Source organism: Hordeum vulgare, chromosome 7H, assembly GCF_904849725.1.
Source record: "Hordeum vulgare subsp. vulgare chromosome 7H, MorexV3_pseudomolecules_assembly, whole genome shotgun sequence".
Classification (NCBI taxonomy): domain Eukaryota; kingdom Viridiplantae; phylum Streptophyta; class Magnoliopsida; order Poales; family Poaceae; genus Hordeum; species Hordeum vulgare.
Genome location: NC_058524.1, coordinates 586,971,909 through 586,985,924, shown reverse-complemented (window position 1 = coordinate 586,985,924; position 14,016 = coordinate 586,971,909).

Sequence of the window (14,016 nt, the reverse complement as noted above, 5' to 3'; positions counted from 1 at the left end):
AAACTATTCTCGACTCACGTGATGATCGGACTTGAGATAGTGGATTTGGATCATGTACCACTCAAATGACTAGAGAGATGTACTTTTTGAGTGGGAGTTCTTAAGTAATATGATTAATTGAACTAATTGTCATGAACATAGTCTAATGGTCTTTGCGAATTACGATGTAGCTTGCGCTATAGCTCTACTGTTTTTATATGTTCCTAGAGAAAATTTAGTTGAAAATTGATAGTAGCAAACTTTGCAGACTGAGTCTGTAAAACTGAGGATTGTCCTCGTTGCTGCGGAGAAGGCTTATGTCCTTAATGCACCACTCGGTGTGCTGCACCTCGAGTGTCGTCTGTGGATGCTGTGAACGTTTCTGATGACTACACGATAGTTCAGTGCAAAATACTTAATGGCTTAGAAGCAAGGCACCGAAGACGTTTTGAAACGTCACAGAACATAAGTGATGTTCTAAAAGAGATGAAATTGTGATTTCATGCTTGTGCCCTTGTTAAGAGGTACGAGACCTCCGACAAGATTCTTTGTCCACAAAGTAAAGGAGAAAAGCTCAATCGTTGAGCGTATGCTCAGATTGTCTGAGTACGACAATCGCTTGAATCAAGTGGGAGTTAATCTTCCAGATAAGATAGTGATGGTTCTCCAAAGTCACTGCCACCAAGCTGTGAGAGCTTCGTGATGAACTATAACATATCAAGGATAGATACAATGATCCTTGAGCGATTCACGATGTTTGACACTGCGAAAGTAGAAATCAAGAAGGAGCATCAATAGTTGATGGTTAGTAAAACCACTAAGTTTCAAGAAAGGCAAGGGTTTGAAGGGATACTTCGTGAAACGGCAAAACAGTTGCTGCACTAATGAAGAGACCCAAGATTAAACCCAAACCCGAGACTAAGTGCTTCTGTAATGAGGGGAACAGACACTGAGGCGGAGCAACTCTAGATACTTGGTAGATAAGAAGGTTGGCAAAAGTCGAAAGAAGTATATTTGATATAAATGATGTTGATGTGTACTTTACTAGTACTCCTAGTAGCATGAGGGTATTGGATACCGGTTCGGTTGCTAAGTGATTAGTAACACGAAATGAAAGCTACGACATAAACAGGAGACTAGCTAAGGGCGAGGTGACGATACGTGTTGGAAGTGTTTCCAAGGTTGATATGATCAAACGTCGCACGCTCCCTCTACATCGGGATTGGTGTTAAACCTAAATAATTGTTATTTGGTGCTTGCGTTAAGCATGAACATGATTGGATCGTGTTTATTGCAATACGATTATTCATTTAAAGAGAATAATGGTGACTCTATTTGCTTGAATAATCACCTTCAATGGTTTATTGAATCTCGATCGTAATGTTACACATGTTCATAATATTGGTGCCAAAAGATACGAGTTAATGATGATAGTACCACTTACTTGTGGCACTGCCGCTTTGAGTCATGTTAGTATAAATTGCATGAAGAGGCTCCATGCTGATGGATCTTTGTACTCACCTGATTTCGAATCACTAGTGACATGCAAATCATACCACATGAGCAAGGCCTTGTTTTCATTGAGATGAAATAAGATAGTAACTTGTTGGAAGTGATACATTTTGATGTATGCAGTCCAATGGGTGCTGAGGCACGCAGTGGATATCATTATGTTCTTACTTCACTGACAACTTGAGTAGATACAGGAGTATTTACTTAATGAATCACAAGTCTGAAATATTGAAAAGTTCAATTCCGTTTCAGAGTGAAATTCGTCGTAACAAGAGGATAAACTGTCTACGATATGATCATAGAAATGAATATATGAGTTACGAGTTTTGGTACGCAGTTAAGACAATGTGGAAATTGTTTCGCAGTTCATGCCACCTGGAACATCATAGTGTGATGATGTTTCTGAACGTCATAGCCACGCACTATTTGGTATGGTGCATGCTATGATGTCTCTTATCGAATAACCACTATCGTTTATGGGTTATGCATTAGAGACAACCGCATTCACTTTAAAATAGGGCACCGCGTATTTCCATTGAGATGACACAGTATAAACTGAGGTTTAGAGAAATCTAAACTGTCGTTTCTTGAAAGTTTGGGGCTTCGACACTTATGTGAGAAAGTTTCAGTCTGATAAGATCGAACCCAAAGCGGATAAATGCATCTTCATAGGATATCCAAAACAGTTGGGTACATCTCCTATCTCAGATCCGAAAGCAAAGTGTTTGTTTCTATAAACGGATCCTTTCTCGAGGAAAGGTTTCTCTCGAAAGAATTGAGTGGGAGGGTAGTAGAACTTGATGAGGTTATTGAACCATCACTTCGACCAGTGTGTAGCGGGGCGCGGGAAGTTGTTCCTGTGGCGCCTACACCAATTGAAGTGGAAGCTGATGATGGTGATCATCAAGCACCGGATCAAGTTACTACAAGCCTCGTAGGTTGACAAGGTCGCGTACTACTACGGAGTGGTACGGTAACCCTGTCTTGGAGGTCATGTTGTTGAGCAACAGTGAACCTACGAGTTATGGAGAAAGCGATGGTGGACCCAGATTCCGACAAATGGCTGGAAGCCATGAAATCTGAGAGAGGATCCATGTATAAAAACAAAGTGTAGACTTTGAAATAATTACTTGATGGTCATAGGACTATTGAGTAAAAATGGATCTTTAAAAGAAGACAGACGATGATGGTGATAAGTCACTATTAAGAAAAGCTCGACTTGTCGCAAAGATGTTTTCGACAAGTTCAAACAAGTTGACTATGATGAGACTTTCTCACTCGTAGCGATGCTAAAGGTCTGTTAGAATTATGGTAGTTGTTGATGCATTATTTATGAAATATTGCATGTACGATGTCAAAACATTGTTTCCTCGACGGTTTCCTTGAGCAAACATTGTATGAGATACAACCAGAAGGTTTTGTCGATCCTAAAGATACTAGCAAGTGTGCAAGCTCGAGTGATCCTTCAATGGACTGGTGCAAGCATCTCGGAGTTGGAATATACACTTTGGTGAGATGATCAAAGATTTTGGATTTGTACAAAGTTTATGAGAAACTTGTATTTCCAAAGAAGTGAGTGGGAGCACTATAGAATTTCTGATAAGTATATGTGGTTGACATATTGTGGATCAGAAGTAATGTAGAATTTCTGTAAATCATAGAAGGTTGTTTGAAAGGAGTTTTCAAAGAAGTACCTGGATTGAGCTACTTGAACGTTGAGCATCAAAGATCTATGGAGATAGATCGAAAGCGCTTAATGGAAGTTTCAACAAGATGGATGCCTTGACAAGTTTTTGACGGAGTTCAAAATAGATCAGCAAAGAAGGAGTTCTTGGTTGCGTTGTGAGGTGTGAATTTGAGTAAGACCCAAAACCCGCCCCCGGCAGAATAAAGAGAATAGACGAAGGTCGTCTTCTATGCCTTAGCCGTAGAATCTAAAGTATGCCCTGCTGTGTACCGCACCTGATGTGTGCCTTGACTCAAAGTCTGTTGAGAGGTACAGAAAGTGATTCATGATTGAATCACTGATCAGCGGTCAAAGTTATCCTTAGTAACTAAATAGACTAAGGAATTTTTCTCGATTATGGAGGTGGTTAAAGAGTTCGTCGTAAAGGGTTACGTTGATGCAAGCTTTGACACTAATCCGAATAACTATGAGTAGTGAAACGGATTCGTCTAGTAGAGTAGATATTTGGAGCATTCCCGAATAGCACGTAGTAGCAGCATCTATAAGATGACATAAAGATTTGTAAAGAACACACGGATCTGAAAATTTCAGAACCGTTGACTAAAACCTCTCTCATGAGCAAGACGTGATCAGACCCCATAACTATATGGGTGTTGGATTCATTGGAATCACATGGTGATGTGAACTAGATTATTGACTCTAGTGCAAGTGGGAGACTGTTGGAAATATGCCCTAGAGGCAATAATAAATTAGTTATTATTATATTTCTTTGTTCATGATAATCGTTTATTATCCATGCTATAATTGTATTGATTGGAAACACAATACTTGTGTGGATACATAGACAAAACACTGTCCCTAGTAAGCCTCTAGTTGACTAGCTCGTTGATCAAAGATGGCCAAGGTTTCCTGGCCATAGCCAAGTGTTGTTACTTGATAACGGGATCACATCATTAGGAGAATCATGTGATGGACTAGACCCAAACTAATAGACGTAGCATGTTGATCGTGTCATTTTGTTGCTACTATTTTCTGCTTGTCAAGTATTTATTCCTATGACCATGAGATCATATAACTCACTGACAACGGAGGAATGCCTTGGGTGTATCAAACGTCGCAACGTAACTGGGTGACTATAAAGATGCTCTACAGGTATCTCCGAAGGTGTTAGTTGAGTTAGTATGGATCAAGACTGGGATTTGTCACTCCGTGTGACGGAGAGGTATCTCGGGGCCCACTCGGTAATACAACATCACACACAAGCCTTGCAAGCAATGTGACTTAGTGAATGTTGCGGGATCTTGTATTACGGAACGAGTAAAGAGACTTGCCGGTGAACGATATTGAAATAGGTATGCGGATACTGACGACCGAATCTCGGGCAAGTAACATACCGAAGGACAAAGGGAATGACGTACAGGATTATATGAATCCTTGGCACTGAGGTTCAAACGATAAGATCTTCGTAGAATATGTAGGATCCAATATGGGCATCCAGGTCCCGCTATTGGATATTGACCGAGGAGTCTCTCGGGTCATGTCTACATAGTTCTCGAACCCGCAGGGTCTGCACACTTAAGGTTCGACGTTTTTTATGCGTATTTGAGTTATATGGTTGGTTACCGAATGTTGTTCGGAGTCCCGGATGAGATCACGGACGTCACGAGGGTTTCCGGAATGGTCCGGAAACGAAGATTGATATATAGGATGACCTCATTTGATTACCGGAAGGTTTTCGGAGTTACCGGGAATGTACCGGGAATGACGAATGGGTTCCGGGAGTTCACCGAGGGGGGGGGGGCAACCCGCCCCGGGGAAGCCCATAGGCCTTGAGGGTGGCACACCAGCCCTTAGTGGGCTGGTGGGATAGTCCAAAAGGGCCCTATGCGCCTAGGAAAGAAAATCAAAGAGAAAAAAAAGAGGAGGTGGGAAGGGAAGGAAGGACTCCCACCCACCAAACCAAGTCCAACTCGGTTTGGGGGGGGGGAGCCTTCCCCCTTGGACTCGGCTGACCCCCTTGGGGCTCCTTGAGCCCCAAGGCAAGGTCCCCTCCCTCCCACCTATATATACGGAGGTTTTAGGGCTGATTTGAGACAACTTTTCCACGGCAGCCCGACCACATACCTCCACGGTTTTTCCTCTAGATCGCGTTTCTGCGAAGCTCGGGCGGAGCCCTGCTGAGACAAGGTCATCACCAACCTCCGGAGCGCCGTAACGCTGCCGGAGAACTCTTCTACCTCTCTGTCTCTCTTGCTGGATCAAGAAGGCCGAGATCATCGTCGAGCTGTACGTGTGCTGAACGCGGAGGTGCCGTCCGTTCGGTACTAGATCGTGGGACTGATCGCGGCATTGTTCGCGGGGCGGATCGAGGGACGTGAGGACGTTCCACTACATCAACCGCGTTCACTAACGCTTCTGCTGTACGATCTACAAGGGTATGTAGATCACTCATCCCCTCTCATAGATGGACATCACCATGATAGGTCTTCGTGCGCGTAGGAAAATTTTTGTTTCCCATGCGACGTTCCGCAACACTTGTCTTAGCAGGGCTCGGCCCGAGCTCCGCAGAAACGCGATCTAGAGGAAAAACCGTGGAGGTATGTGGTCGGGCTTCCGTGGAAAAGTTGTCTCAAATCAGCCCTAAAACCTCCGTATATATAGGTGGGAGGGAGGGGACCTTGCCTTGGGGCTCAAGGAGCCCCAAGGGGGTCGGCCGAGCCAAGGGGGGAAGGCTCCCCCCCAAACCGAGTTGGACTTGGTTTGGTGGGTGGGAGTCCTTCCTTCCCTTCCCACCTCCTCCTTTTTTTTCTTTCTCTTTGATTTTCTTTCCTAGGCGCATAGGGCCCTTTTGGGCTGTCCCACCAGCCCACTAAGGGCTGGTGCGCCACCCTCAAGGCCTATGGGCTTCCCCGGGGTGGGTTGCTCCCCCCCGGTGAACTCCCGGAACCCATTCGTCATTCCCGGTACATTCCCGGTAACTCCAAAAACCTTCCGGTAATCAAATGAGATCATCCTATATATCAATCTTCGTTTCCGGACCATTCCGGAAACCCTCATGACGTCCCTGATCTCATCCGGGACTCCAAACAACATTCAGTAACCAACCATATAACTCAAATACGCATAAAACAACGTCGAACCTTAAGTGTGCAGACCCTGCGGGTTCGAGAACTATGTAGACATGACCCGAGAAACTCCTCGGTCAATATCCAATAGCGGGACCTGGATGCCCATATTGGATCCTACATATTCTACGAAGATCTTATCGTTTGAACCTCAGTGCCAAGGATTCATATAATCCCATATGTCATTCCCTTTGTCCTTAGGTATGTTACTTGCCCGAGATTCGATCGTCAGTATCCGCATACCTATTTCAATCTCGTTTACCGGCAAGTCTCTTTACTCGTTCCGTAATACAAGATCCCGCAACTTACACTAAGTCACATTGCTTGCAAGGCTTGTGTGTGATGTTGTATTACCGAGTGGGCCCCGAGATAACTCTCCGTCACAAGGAGTGACAAATCCCAGTCTCGACCCATACTAACTCAACGAACACCTTCGGAGATACCCGTAGAGCATCTTTATAGTCACCCAGTTACGTTGCGACGTTTGATACACACAAAGCATTCCTCCGGTGTCCGTGAGTTATATGATCTCATGGTCATAGGAACAAATACTTGACACGCAGAAAACAGTAGCAACAAAATGACACGATCAACATGCTACGTCTATTAGTTTGGGTCTAGTCCATCACATGATTCTCCTAATGATGTGATCCCGTTATCAAGTGACAACACTTGCCTATGGCTAGGAAACCTTGACCATCTTTGATCAACGAGCTAGTCAACTAGAGGCTTACTAGGGATAGTGTTTTGTCTATGTATCCACACAAGTATTGTGTTTCCAATCAATACAATTATAGCATGGATAATAAACGATTATCACGAACTAAGAAATATAATAATAACTAATTTATTATTGCCTCTAGGGCATATTTCCAACAGTCTCCCACTTGCACTAGAGTCAATAATCTAGTTCACATCACCATGTGATTCCAATGAATCCAACACCCATATAGTTATGGGGTCCGTTCACGTCTTGCTCGTGAGAGAGGTTTTAGTCAACGGTTCTGAAACTTTCAGATCCGTGCGTTCTTTACAAATCTTTATGTCATCTTATAGATGTTGCTACTACGTGCTATTCGGAAATGCTCCAAATATCTACTCTACTATACGAATCCGTTTCACTACTCATAGTTATTCGGATTAGTGTCCAAGCTTGCATCGACGTAACCCTTTACGACGAACTCTTTAACCACCTCCATAATCGAGAAAAATTCCTTAGTCTATTTAGTTACTAAGGATAACTTTGACCGCTGATCAGTGATTCAATCCTGGATCACTCTACGTACCTCTTAACAGACTTGCTGTAAGGCACACATCAGGTGCGGTACTCAGCATGGCATACTTTAGAGTCTACGGCTAAGGCAAAGAAGACGACCATCGTCTATTCTCTTTATTCTGCCGTGGTCGGGTTTTGAGTCTTACTCAAATTCACACCTTACAATGCAACCAAGAACTCCTTCTTTGCTGATCTATTTTGAACTCCTTCAAAAACTTGTCAAGGCATGCATCTTATTGAAACTTTCATTAAGCGCTTTTGATCTATCTCCATAGATCTTTGACGCTCAACGTTCAAGTAGCTCAATCCAGGTATTCCTTTGAAAAATCCTTTCAAACAACCTTGTATGCTTTACAGAAATTCTACATTACTTCTGATTCACAATATGTCAACCACATATACTTATCAGAAATTCTATAGTGCTCCCACTCACTTCTTTGGAAATACAAGTTTCTCATAAACCTTGTACAAACCCAAAATCTTTGATCATCTCATCAAAGTGTATATTCCAACTCCGAGATGCTTGTACCAGTCCATTGAAGGATCACTGGAGCTTGCATATTTGCTAGTATCTTTAGGATCGACAAAACCTTCTGGTTGTACCACATACAATGTTTGCTCAAGGAAATCGTCGAGGAAACAATATTTTGACATCGTACGTGCAATATTTCATAAATAATGCAGCAACTACTAACATAATTCTAACAGACTTTTAGCATCGCTACGAGTGAGAAAGTCTCATCATAGTCAACTGTTTGATCTTGTCGAAAACATCTTTGCGACAAGTCGAGCTTTTCTAAATAGTGACTTATCACCATCATTGTCTGTCTTCTTTTAAAGATCCATTTTTACTCAATAGTCCTATGACCATCAAGTAATTATTCCAAAGTCTACACTTTGTTTTCATACATGGATCCTCTCTCGGATTTCATGGCTTCCAGCCATTTGTCGGAATCTGGGCCCACCATCGCTTTCTCCATAACTCGTAGGTTCACTGTTGCTCAACAACATGACCTCCAAGACAGGGTTACCGTACCACTCTGTAGTAGTACGCGACCTTGTCAACCTATGAGGCTTGTAGTAACTTGATCCGATGCTTGATGATCACCATCATCAGCTTCCACTTCAATTGGTGTAGGCGCCACAGGAACAACTTCCTGCGCCCTGCTACACACTGGTTGAAGTGATGGTTCAACAACCTCATCAAGTTCTACTACCCTCGCACTCAATTCTTTCGAGAGAAACCTTTCCTCGAGAAAGGATCCGTTTATAGAAACAAACACTTTGCTTTCGGATCTGAGATAGGAGATGTACCCAACTGTTTTGGAGATCCTATGAAGATGCATTTATCCGCTTTGGGTTCGAGCTTATCAGACTGAAACTTTTTCAGATAAGTGTCGAAGCCCCAAACTTTCAAGAAACGACAGTTTAGATTTCTCTAAACCTCAGTCTATACTGTGTCATCTCAACGGAAATACGTGGTGCCCTATTTAAAGTGAATGCGGTTGTCTCTAATGCATAACCCATAAACGATAGTGGTAATTCGATAAGAGACATCATAGCATGCACCATACCAAATAGTGCGTGGCTATGACATTCAGACACATCATCACACTATGATGTTCCAGGTGGCATGAACTGCGAAACAATTTCCACATTGTCTTAACTGCGTACCAAAACTCGTAACTCGGATATTCATTTCTATGATCATATCGTAGACAGTTTATCCTCTTGTTACGACGAACTTCACCCTGAAACAGAATCGAACTTTTCAATATTGCAGACTTGTGATTCATTAAGTAAATACTCTTGCATCTACTTAAATCGTCATTGAAGTAAGAACATAATGATATCCACTGCGTGCCTCAGCACCCATTGGACTGCATACTATCTTGTTTCATCTCAATGAAAACTAGGCCTTGCTCATGTGGTATGATTTGCATGTCACTAGTGTTTCAAAATCAAGTGAGTATAAAGATCCATCAGCATGGAGCCTCTTCATGCAATTTATACCAACATGACTCAAGCGGCAGTGCCACAAGTAAGTGGTACTATCATCATTACCTCGTATCTTTTGGCACCAATATCATGAACATGTGTAACACTACAATCGAGATTCAATAAGCCATTGAAGGTGATTATTCAAGAAAATAGGATAACTATTATTCCTTTAAATGAATACTCGTATTGCAACAAACACGATCCAATCATGTTCATGCTCAACGCAAACACCAAATAACAATTATTTGGGTTTCACCACTAATCCCGATGATAGAGGGAGCGTGCGACGTTTGATCATATCAACCTTGGAAACACTTCCAACACGTATCGTCGCCTCGCCTTTAGCTAGTCTCCGTTTATGCCGTAGCTATCATTTCGTGTCACTAATCACTTAGCAACCGAATCGGTATCCAATACCTTCATGCTACTAGGAGTACTAGTAAAGTACACATCAACATCATGTATATCAAATATACTTCTTTCGACTTTTTGCCAGCCTTCTTATCTACCAAGTATCTAGAGTTGCTCTGCCTCAGTGACTGTTCCCCTCATTACAGAAGCACTTAGTCTCGGGTTTGGGTTTAATCTTGGGTCTCTTCATTAGTGTAGCAACTGTTTTGCCGTTTCACGAAGTATCCCTTCTAGCCCTTGCCTTTCTTGAAACTTAGTGGTTTTACTAACCATCAATTATTGATGCTCTTTCTTGATTTCTACTTTCGCAGTGTCAAACATCACGAATCGCTCAAGGATCATTGTATCTATCCTTGATATGTTATAGTTCATCACGAAGCTTTCACAGCTTGGTGGCAGCGACTTTCGAGAACCATCACTATCTCATCTGGAAGATTAACTCCCACTTGATTCAAGTGATTGTCGTACTCAGACAATCTGAGCACACGCTCAACGATTGAGCTTTTCTCCTTTACTTTGTGGACAAAGAATCTTGTTGGAGGTCTCGTACCTCTTAACAAGGGCACAAGCATGAAATCATAATTTCATCACTTTAAAACATCACTATGTTCCGTGACGTTTCAAAACGTCTTCGGCGCCTTGCTTCTAAGCCATTAAGTATTTTGCACTGAACTATCGTGTAGTCATCATAAACGTGTATGTCGGATGTTCACAACATCTACAGACGACGCTCGAGGTGCAGCACACCGAGTGGTGCATTGAGGACATAAGCCTTCTGCGTAGCAACAAGGACAATCCTCGGTTTTACAGACTTAGTCTGCAAAGTTTGCTACTATCAACTTTCAACTAAATTTTCTCTAGGAATATATAAAAAACTGTAGAGCTATAGCGCAAGCTACATCGTAATTCGCAAAGACCATTAGACTATGTTCATGACAATTAGTTCAATTAATCATATTACTTAAGAACTCCCACTCAAAAAGTACATCTCTCTAGTCATTTGAGTGGTACATGATCCAAATCCACTATCTCAAGTCCGATCATCACGTGAGTCGAGAATAGTTTCAGTGGTAAGCATCTCTATGCTAATCATATCAACTATACGATTCATGCTCGACCTTTCGGTCTCATGTGTTCCGAGGCCATGTCTGCACATTCTAGGCTCGCCAAGCTTAACCCGAGTGTTCCGCGTGTGCAACTGTTTTGCACCCGTTGTATGTAAATGTTGAGTCTATCACACCCGATCATCACGTGGTGTCTCGAAACGACGAACTGTAGCAACGGTGCACAGTCGGGGAGAACACAATTTCGTCTTGAAATTTTAGTGAGAGATCACCTCATAATGCTACCGTCGTTTTAAGAAAAATAAGGTGCATAAAAGGATTAACATCACATGCAATTCATAAGTGACATGATATGGCCATCATCACGTGCTTCTTGATCTCCATCACCAAAGCACCGGCACGATCTTCTTGTCACCGGCGCCACACCATGATCTCCATCAACGTGTCGCCATCGGGGTTGTCGTGCTACTCATGCTATTACTACTAAAGCTACATCCTAGCAAAATAGTAAACGCATTTGCAAGCACAAACGTTAGTTATAAAGACAACCCTATGGCTCCTGCCGGCTGCCGTACCATCGACGTGCAAGTCGATATTATCTATTACAACATGATCATCTCATACATCCAATATATCACATCACATCGTTGGCTATATCACATCACAAGCATACCCTGCAAAAACAAGTTAGACGTCCTCTAATTTTGTTATTGCATGTTTTACGTGGTGACCACGGGTATCTAGTAGGATCGCATCTTACTTACGCAAACACCACAACGGAGATATATGAGTTACTATTTAACCTCATCCAAGGACCTCCTCGGTCAAATCCGATTCAACTAAAGTTGGAGAAACCGACACTTGCCAGTCATCTTTGAGCAACGGGGTTACTCGTAGCGATGAAAGCAGTCTCTCGTAAGCGTACGAGTAATGTCGGTCCAAGCCGCTTCAATCCAACAATACCGCGGAATCAAGAAAAGACTAAGGAGGGCAGAAAAACGCACATCACCGCCCACAAAAACTTTTGTGTTCTACTCGAGAAGACATCTACGCATGAACCTAGCTCATGATGCCACTGTTGGGGAACGTCGCATGGGAAACGAAAATTTTCCTACGCGCACGAAGACCTATCATGGTGATGTCCATCTATGAGAGGGGATGTGTGATCTACGTACCCTTGTAGACCGTATAGCAGAAGCGTTAGTCAACGTGGTTGATGTAGTGGAACGTCCTCATGTCCCTCGATCCGCCTCGCGAACAATCCCGCGATCAGTCCCACGATCTAGTACCGAACGGACGGCACCTCCGCGTTCAGCACAAGTACAGCTCGACGATGATCTCGGCCTTCTTAATCCAACAAGAGAGACGGAGAGGTAGAAGAGTTCTCCGGCAGCGTGACGGCGCTCCGGAGGTTGGTGATGACCTTGTCTCAGCAGGGCTCCGCCCGAGCTCCGCAGAAACGCGATCTAGAGGAAAAACCGTGGAGGTATGTGGTCGGGCTGCCGTGGAAAAGTCGTCTCAAATCAGCCCTAAAACCTCCGTATATATAGGTGGGAGGGAGGGGACCTTGCCTTGGGGCTCAAGGAGCCCCAAGGGGGTCGGCCGAGCCAAGGGGGGAAGGCTCCCCCCCCCAAACCGAGTTGGACTTGGTTTGGTGGGTGGGAGTCCTTCCTTCCCTTCCCACCTCCTCCTTTTTTTTCTTTCTCTTTGATTTTCTTTCCTAGGCGCATAGGGCCCTTTTGGGCTGTCCCACCAGCCCACTAAGGGCTGGTGCGCCACCCTCAAGGCCTATGGGCTTCCCCGGGGTGGGTTGCTCCCCCCCGGTGAACTCCCGGAACCCATTCGTCATTCCCGGTACATTCCCGGTAACTCCGAAAATCTTCCGGTAAACAAATGAGATCATCCTATATATCAATCATCGTTTCCGGACCATTCCGGAAACCCTCGTGACGTCCGTGATCTCATCCGGGACTCCGAGCAACATTCGGTAACCAACCATATAACTCAAATACGCATAAAACAACGTCGAACCTTAAGTGTGCAGACCGTGCGGGTTCGAGAACTATGTAGACATGACCCGAGAAACTCCTCGGTCAATATCCAACAGCGGGACCTGGATGCCCATATTGGATCCTACATATTCTACGAAGATCTTATCGTTTGAACCTCAGTGTCAAGGATTCATATAATCCCGTAAGTTTCTTTACTCGTTCCGTAATACAAGATCCCGCAACTTACACTAAGTCACATTGCTTGCAAGGCTTGTGTGTGATGTTGTATTACCGAGTGGGCCCCGAGATAGCTCTCCGTCACACGGAGTGACAAATCCCAGTCTCGATCCATACTAACTCAACGAACACCTTCGGAGATACCTGTAGAGCATCTTTATAGTCACCCAGTTACGTTGCGACGTTTGATACACACAAAGCATTCCTCCGGTGTCCGTGAGTTATATGATCTCATGGTCATAGGAACAAATACTTGACACGCAGAAAACAGTAGCAACAAAATGACACGATCAACATGCTACGTCTATTAGTTTGGGTCTAGTCCATCACATGATTCTCCTAATGATGTGATCCCGTTATCAAGTGACAACACTTGCCTATGGCTAGGAAACCTTGACCATCTTTGATCAACGAGCTAGTCAACTAGAGGCTTACTAGGGACAGTGTTTTGTCTATGTATCCACACAAGTATTGTGTTTCCAATCAATACAATTATAGCATGGATAATAAACGATTATCATGAACTAAGAAATATAATAATAACTAATTTATTATTGCCTCTAGGGCATATTTCCAACAAAAACATCTAACAAAAATTACAGTGAGCATCTACTAAAAGACTTACAGTGTAAATACCAATAATTACAGTGTAAACACAACTAGAATTACACAGTAAAACAACTAACAAAAAATACAATGAGCATCTACTAAGACTTACAGTGTAAAATACCAA